Here is a 9,117-nt window from a genome sequence, read left to right on the forward strand (position 1 = left end):
CTCTCAAGTTCTATCTTCAAGTTCTAAGTGTTCTTCATAAATTCTACAAGTTCTAGTTTCATAAAATCAAGAATACTTCCAAGTTTGCTAGCTTACTTCCAATCTTGTAGAATGATCATCCAACCTCAAGAAATCTTTCTTATTTACAGTAATATATCTTTCTAATACAAGGTAATACTCATATTCAAACTTTGATTCAATTTCTATAACTATAACAATCTTATTTCGAGTGGAAATCTTACTTGAACTTGTTTTTCGTGTCATGATTCTGCTTCAAGAACTTTCAAGCCATCCAAGGATCCTTTGAAGCTAGATCCATTTTTCTCATTTACAGTAGCTTTATCCAGAAAACTTGAGATAGTAATGATGTTCATAACATCATTCGATTCATACATATAAAGCTATCTTATTCGAAGGTTTAAACTTGTAATCACTAGAACATAGTTTAGTTAATTCTAAACTTGTTCGCAAACAAAAGTTAATCCTTCTAACTTGACTTTTAAAATCAACTAAACACATGTTCTATATCTATATGATATGCTAACTTAATGATTTAAAACCTGGAAACACGAAGAACACTGTAAAACCGGACATACGCCGTCGTAGTAACACCGCGGGCTGTTTTGGGTTAGTTAATTAAAAACTATGATAAACTTTGATTTAAAAGTTGTTCTTCTGGGAAAATAATTTTTCTTATGGTCATCTAGACGTCGTTCTTTCGACTGAAATTACTACCTTTACAAAAATGACTTGTAACTTATATTTAAAACTATAAACTTATACTTTTTCTGTTTATATTCATAAAATAGAATTCAATATGAAACCATAGCAATTTGATTCACTCAAAACAGATTTAAAATGAAGAAGTTATGGGTAAAACAAGATTGGATAATTTTTCTTATTGTAGCAAAGTGAAAATTGGTAACAAATCTATATTAATCATATCCTAGCTAACTTATATTGTATTATACATGTATTCTAATATATTATGTAATCTTGGGATACCATAGACACGTATGCAAATGTTTTGACATATCATATCGACCCATGTGTATATATTAGTTGGAACAACCATAGATACTCTATATGCAGTAATGAGGGAGTTAGCTATACAGGGTTGAGGTTGATTCCAAAAATATATATACTTTGAGTTGTGATCTAGCCTGAGACGTGTATACACTGGGTCGTGGATTGATTCAAGATAATATATATCAATTTTTTTCTGTACATCTAACGTTGGACAACTAGTTGTAGGTTACTAACGAGGACAGCTGACTTAATAAACTTAAAACATCAAAATGTATTAAAAGTGTTGTAAATATATTTTGAATATACTTTGATATATATGTACATATTTGTTATAAGTTCGTGAATCGACCAGTCGCCAAGTCTTACTTCCCGACGAAGTAAAAATATGTGAAAGTGAGTTATAGTCCCACTTTTAAAATCTAATATTTTTGGGATGTGAATACATGCAGGTTTTATAAATGATTTACAAAATAGACACAAGTACGTGAAACTACATTCTGTGGTTGAATTATCGAAATCGAATATGCCCCTTTTTATTAAGTCTGGTAATCTAAGAATTAGGGAACAGACACCTTAATTGACGCGAATCCTAAAGATAGATCTATTGGGCCTAACAAACCCCATCCAAAGTACCGGATGCTTTAGTACTTCGAAATTTATATCATAACCGAAGGGTGTCCCGGAATGATGGGGATATTCTTATATATGCATCTTGTTAATGTCGGTTACCAGGTGTTCACCATATGAATGATTTTTATCTCTATGTATGGGATGCGTATTGAAATATGAAATCTTGTGGTCTATTGTTACGATTTGATATATATATAGGTTAAACCTATAACTCACCAACATTTTTGTTGACGTTTAAAGCATGTTTATTCTCAGGTGAATACTAAGAGCTTTCGCTATTGCATACTAAAATAAGGACAAGATTTGGAGTCCATGTTTGTATGATATTGTGTAAAAACTGCATTCAAGAAACATATGTCGATGTAATATATTTCTATTGAAAACCATTATGTAATGGTCGTGTGTAAACAGTATATTTTAGATTATCATTATTTGATAATCTACGTAATGCTTTTGAAACCTTTATTGATAAAATAAAGGTTATGGTTGTTTTAAAAATGAATGCAGTCTTTGAAAAACGTCTCATATAGAGGTCAAAACCTCGCAACGAAATCAATTAATATGGAACGTTTATAATCAATATGAACGGGACATTTCAGTTGGTATCAGAGCGTTGGTCTTAGAGAACTAGAATTTTGCATTATTGTGTCTTATCGAGTTTGTTAGGATGCATTAGTGAGTCTGGACTTCGACCGTGTTTACTTGAAAAATGATTGCTTAACAAATTTTGTTGGAAACTATATATTTTTAACATGTGAATATTATGTGATATATTAATCTCTTAACGTGTTTGATATTATATGATAGATGTCTACCTCTAGAACAAGTCCCATTGACTCACCTAATAATAATGAAGAGTCAAATGTAAATTGGAATGATTCGTGGACTGATTCACAAGTTCCCGAAGAGGAACCGGAAGATGAGTCGGAACCGGAAGAAGAATCGGAACCAGAAGAAGAATCGGAACTGGAAGAAGAAATAGAACCAGTGGGGGAAATAATAAAATGGTTAAGTAGAAGAAAATCCTCAACCAACCGACCAAAGTTAATTATGGTCAATGGTGTTTCCGCCAAGGAAGCAAAGTATTGGGAGGATTTCCAATTCTCCGATGAATCGGATCCCGAAAAGGATTCCGATGATGTTATAGAAATTACCCCAACACAATTTAATAAGGCAAAAGAGAACAATAAGGGAAAGGGCATAAAAATAGAGAAATTTGATTCCAAACCCGATGAACTTTATATGTATCGTCAACACCCGTATTTTTTAAGTTGTGACAATAACCCGGGAACCTCTAAACCACCAGGTTTTTCTAAACCAATGTGGAAAACGATGGCTCGTATTAGGGGAACATCATATATCCCTAGAAACTTGGCAAAACGAACCAAAACCGAAGAAGAAGAAACGAGCGAGTCGGAATAAGATAGTTGTATTCGTGTGGTGTAATATATGTAATATAGTGTGCTTATGCTTTATGATATATGTAAAAATTGCTTGTATTAATAAGTATATTTTTTATGAATCTAACTCTTGTCTATTTTACAGTATAAAAACATAAAATGGATACACAACCCAATATTTTAAGAGACCTACCCGGAGACATGATTGATGAAATCTTGTCTAGAGTCGGTCAGAATTCCTCGGCACAACTATTTAAGGCGAGATCAGTTTGTAAGACATTCGAAGAACGTTCCAAGAATGCCTTGGTTTATAAAAGGCTTTCGTTCGAAAGATGGGGGATATCACATTGGGAAATCCATAAGTTACGATGTGTTTACTTTGACGCATATATTGCAGGGAACCCAAATGCTATTTTACGCAACGGGTACAAATACAACAGAATCCAGTATTCAAATAGTAATAATACAGTATATGGTAACCAACATGGAATCAAAACATTACATGTTATTAAGTAACGCATCTAGGTACAAATACCACAGAATCATCATACAGTAATGTAAATACAACATCGTGCAAGAATTAAATAACGCAAAATTCCATTCTTTAATAATAATAAGTTTCATACATCTGAATAAGTTCGTACAATACATAAGTGAAACATAAAACTACAACTAGATTACATAATGAAATCTAAATACAAAAGTCCTACGGTGAAGGTGGGTGAAGGATGTCCATAACATGGGCCATCTGGTCCTCTAGCTCAGCAACTCGAGCTCAGAGGGTCTCCACCTCCCTTGTCAATTCCTCGACAGTGGGAGATGGTGGGGCAGGCTGTGCTGGCGGTGCAGGTGGTGCCGTTGGAGCAGGTGGTGCCGGTGGTGCAGACATTACATAACGGGGTGCAGATGTTCTGGCTCCAGAAATAGTCAGTACGTAACGGGGTGCCTTACGCACTTGTGGGTCGGAAGGATACGACACAAGCCGCTTACGGGCAGTAACCCTACGACGCCGATCAAACGCGTCAGTGAAGGCTCGTCCTCCGTTGATCCCCGGAATGATGGTACCGTCGAAGCGATACCGCTTCTTCGGCGGGGTGGAGGGTGGCTGAATAGGTACATCAGTAGGGTCCTCATCATCACTGGAGTCGTCTGAGGAGGTGTCGTCGGATGAAGCATCAGTGGATGACGGGTCGTCCGAATCATGTGGTGGCTGTACGGGTGGCAGAACTGGCAGTCCGTGGGCGGCCATCATCTTTCTGTAACGAGCGGGTCCGATCGGGATGAGACGTCCATCAGGGGCGCGTCGGCACCAATGGCGATACCGGTTACAGAAAGGACCTTCCCCGAACTCCACGGGAATCACAATCTCGCCGGAGCGGGGCTGTGATCCTGAAGGTCCTGGGGCAGATGGAGCTGGAATCTCCGAAGGGTCCTGGGCTCCGCTAGAAGTATCGACTGGGGCAGGCGCCTGGCTGCTAGTCCCGGAAGATGAAGCGCCGGGGTCACTCGTGGGTAGCGGGATTGGTGTGTCGGCAGCAGCAGCAGGTGGTGTGGCTGACGAGTCTGAGCTGCCTAAAATGATAGCAGGTGGAGTATCCGACATATGAACAAGGAAAAATAAATTTTTCCATGTCAGTAAGTCATAAAGCAAGCACGTATTAGGCCAACAGTTTAAATCTTGTATAACAATAAGTAGCATGGCAATAATAACGAATCGTACAGAAGTAGCATGCAATCGAAAGAAAGTAATATCATACAGTAGTGAAATCATGTAATAGCATACGGCATATGGTAGTAAAAGTAAGCAGCAGCATGCAGTAAGTTCAGCGGAAACAAGTAAACTTGTAAGTTGTAGATTAGTCCTATTAGTGAATCCTACTCGGGTCGGTCTTAGACTCACTAATGCATCCTAATTCCCTACAACCAATGCTCTGATACCAAATGTGATGCCTCGTACAAAACCATCGTGTACGAATCATCAACAACAGGATCATTACAAGGTTAAGTACTATATGCTGTAATAAAAGAAGTTGCATTCACGATAAAAAGATGACGTCATAACCGACGTCAATTGTTTTACACCAACAGTATGCTTCTACCAATAGCAAGCATGAATAAATGTATGTGACCCTTAGGTCGTTACAAAACATAGTTCAAAAGTATTAAAGTTTGAATGCAAGATAAACAGTTCATGCGGTGATAACACTAGAGCAGCGGGTGTCTACGGCAAGACTAGCACGACAGCGGAAGCAAATAACCTTAAGCACCTGAGAAAAACATGCTAAAAAATGTCAACACAAAGGTTGGTGAGTTATAGTTTAAGTATAACAGTATGTAAGGTAGGCCACGAGATTTCAGTGCTACAAAGAGCGTTTCAAAACAGTATGATAAAGTATATGTTAACTGTGGGCACTTGGTAACTAACTTAAAGTTTATACCCCCTGAAAGTACACTTGGCAAGTGTGTATGTCTACGAAGTATTAAAAACTCGTTAAATGCTAGCGCGACTAGCCCGAGTGGGGATGTCAAACCCTATGGATCCATATCTAAGATTCGCATTCATCGGTTCAAAAACCAATGACTAAACGTTACCGAGCTAAAGGGAATGTTTATGCTGTTGTATAACCCCCACATATATAAGTTTAAGTACTCGTGCCAAGTATGTAAAACATAAAATCCACTTGTATTCTCAGTTCCCTACATAAGTTAAAGTAAAAAGGGAATGCTATAACTCACAATGATAAAGTAGCGGTAAAGTATGACTCGGAAAGTAAGCAAGTAATGAAGGTTGTCCAAACGGGTCCTCAACCTAAGTCAAATAGTACTCAGTCAGTAAATCGTCCGAATAGGTTTAAAAGTATGTAAATAAGGTCTTAAAGGTCATCATCATTCATCATCAAACAAAAGGTGTAAAGTAAGTTTCGTTTATGAAAGTAGTTTAAAACAAAGGCTGACTTTGATCAGTCACCACGGCCTCTACCCTTACTGAAATTAGGTGAGACCAGTGGTCATGGCTCTGTATATGAGTCCTTTAAGTGTGGTAAAATTTACAGAAGCAAAATCGTCTTCGTTTGACCGTGGCGACGGTCCAAGTGCGAGTAGGTCAGAAATTTCTGCACAACGTTAAAAGGACATAGTGACGATCGGAGGGCCATAAATCCTAAATCGTAACTCGGATTAAGACGAATCCTATATGAAAAGTTATATACTCAAACAGAGCTAACTGAAAATCAACATTAAAAAAGCCCAGGTCTTACATATCAGACACAGAAACAGAAAAATAGTAGGGTCAGTAGGTTCCGGTGGTTCTTGGTGCTCGATGCTTATCATGGTTCTCATCCTTGATGCATATAGCTTCAAGTGTACAACTCGTTGATGTGTTTGCATCATTTTCACCAAGGTTTGACCATCATAACCCAAGTGTAAGTCTAAGACATGAAGCACAACTCACTTAAGTGTTGCAAGTGTTTTGATGAACCAAAGTTACATCAAAGTCTTAGATCTAACACATACATGAACTTTAATACTAATAATAAGTTACAAACTTGAAAATAAACTTATGAAATCAAGATCATGTGTATAGAACATAGTTCTTAGTTTGATCTTGAAGATCCAAGACTCAAAAGTCTAGATCTAACATAAGTGTACCAAGTTATAATTATAGAAAGCTTACTTACATGTTCTTGAACTTTTAAAGTTAACTTTTAGTTCAAGATTGTATGAGATCAAGACTAACTTGTAATACTTGACCATTTGAACCAACAAACATGAAATTAAAGTGCATAATACAAAGAAATAAACTAAGTAATCAAGTAATTAGTTCATTGTTGTTCATACTTTAAAGATTCAAATCAAAGTTTGATCTTTAAGAAAGTAAACTTTAAAGTTTACTAGCATGAATTACAAGTATGATTTACAACACATGAACCTTAAATCTTTTGAAACAATAAATGTAGAATCATAAACTAGTAAGTTTATGTTCTTGTGTTCTTGAAAATACAAGATGTTATGAATAATCAAACTAAAGAGTTGATTCTTGAAACTAATAAAGAACAATAACAACAACTAGTAATTAGGTAACAAACAACAACATGAACCAAGTAACAACAAACAACAAAGAATGATGATGATAAAGGGTGTCTTGGTTTTGGTTTTGAAGTCAAGAAAGATGAAAGAATTGTTCATAATACTTACAAGGAAGTAAAGAAATGTGAGAGGAAAGTTGAGAGGATTTTGCAAGTAAAGTGTGTGTGTAAATGAGAGAATGGAACAAGTGAGTAGAAGTAATAAAAAATGAAATAAAAACTCCTCCTAGCCATACAAAACCGACGGTTTGGGGAGGGTAAAGGGGAAGGCCATTACTCACTAGTCATTAGCATGTAAAGCCTTCAAAAGTTGGATATAAGAGGTAGTTTCATGGGGATTATGGAGTAACTATATTCCAAGGTGACTTAACTAACTAGTTACACTTACAAGTAATACTTACATGTCTTAGTGGGCTAGTTAATCCATACAAATGGGTAGGGTGGGCTTATAAGCCCATGTTCAAGAGTCCATAACATTAATCAAAGCCCAAGTTCAATTAATTAACAAATAAGTCCAATTAAAGCCCAAGTAACTAACTAATAACCATAGTTAATTAAAATGATTAATAAAATCAATCATGAATGTAAATAATATTCTAAAAATATTATTCGTGAAAGTTTCGTGTGTCACAAAGACGTTTCGGGCAATTAAAGTCAAGTACGGGCAATCATGGCAACATGTAAATGTAATAACATACATTCGTTTAATCACAAGTATTAATAATAACAATTATTAATAAATAAACGTTGGAAAATCCAGGGTCGTTACATTACCCACCTGTTAAAGAAAATTTCGTCCCGAAATTTAAGCTGAGGTAGATGGAGGAGTCGGGAAAAGGTGAGGATACTTCCGCATCATTTGATCCTCTCGTTCCCAAGTAAACTCAGGTCCTCGTTTGGCATTCCATCGCACTCAGACGATCGGAATCTTGTTGCGTTTCAAAGTTTTGATCTCTCGATCCATAATTTCAACAGATTCCTCCACAAACTGGAGTTTGTCATCAATTGTAAGTTCTTCCAGTGTTATGTAAGTTTAGGTGCAGCAAGACACTTCTTCAAGTTTGACACATGGAAGGTAGGATGAACTGAGCTCAATTGTGCTGGTAGATCCAAACGGTAAGCAACGGGTCCAACACGTTCCAAAATTTCGAAAGGACCAATGTATCGCGGGTTTAACTTTCCGCGTTTTCCAAAGCGAATCACACCCTTCCAAGGTGCAACCTTCAACATTACACGGTTACCAACGTTGAATTCAAAGTCTTTACGTTTAAGATCAGCATAACTCTTTTGGCGATCACAGGCAATCTTAAGTTTAGCTTGAATCTGAGCAATATTCTCCGTCGTTTCGTGGACTACCTCGGGTCCGGTGATTTGCTTTTCACCTACTTCGGCCCAACAAATAGGAGATCGGCACTTGCGGCCATACAACGCTTCAAAAGGTGCAGCATTAATGCTCGAGTGATAACTGTTGTTGTACGAGAATTCGGCTAACGGTAAATGCCTTTCCCAGGCCTTTCCGAAATCAATGACACATGCACGCAACATGTCTTCCAAGGTCTGAATCGTTCGTTCACTTTGCCCGTCGGTCTGTGGATGATAAGCAGTACTCATGTCGAGACGGGTTCCCATGGCTTCTTGTAAAGAACGCCAAAATCTAGAAGCAAAACGGTGATCGCGATCTGAGATGATCGATAAAGATACACCATGACGAGATACAACCTCCTTGATGTATAGTTGAGCAAGTCTCTCCATTGTATCCGTTTCCTTCATCGCTAGAAAGTGTGCAGATTTGGTAAGGCGGTCAACGATGTGACGACCCGGAAATCTCCGACCAAATTTAAACAATCTTTATATAATTTTGATACGATGAGCAAAGTCGGTTAGATTAAGTCTCGAAACTTTTGAACTGATTTATGAAATTATTTGACTTTGACTATTACCGACGATTCACGAACCTTGGATTTGTGAACACA

The sequence above is a fragment of the Rutidosis leptorrhynchoides genome, chromosome 8, assembly GCF_046630445.1.
Source record: "Rutidosis leptorrhynchoides isolate AG116_Rl617_1_P2 chromosome 8, CSIRO_AGI_Rlap_v1, whole genome shotgun sequence".
NCBI classification, from domain to species: Eukaryota; Viridiplantae; Streptophyta; class Magnoliopsida; order Asterales; family Asteraceae; genus Rutidosis; species Rutidosis leptorrhynchoides.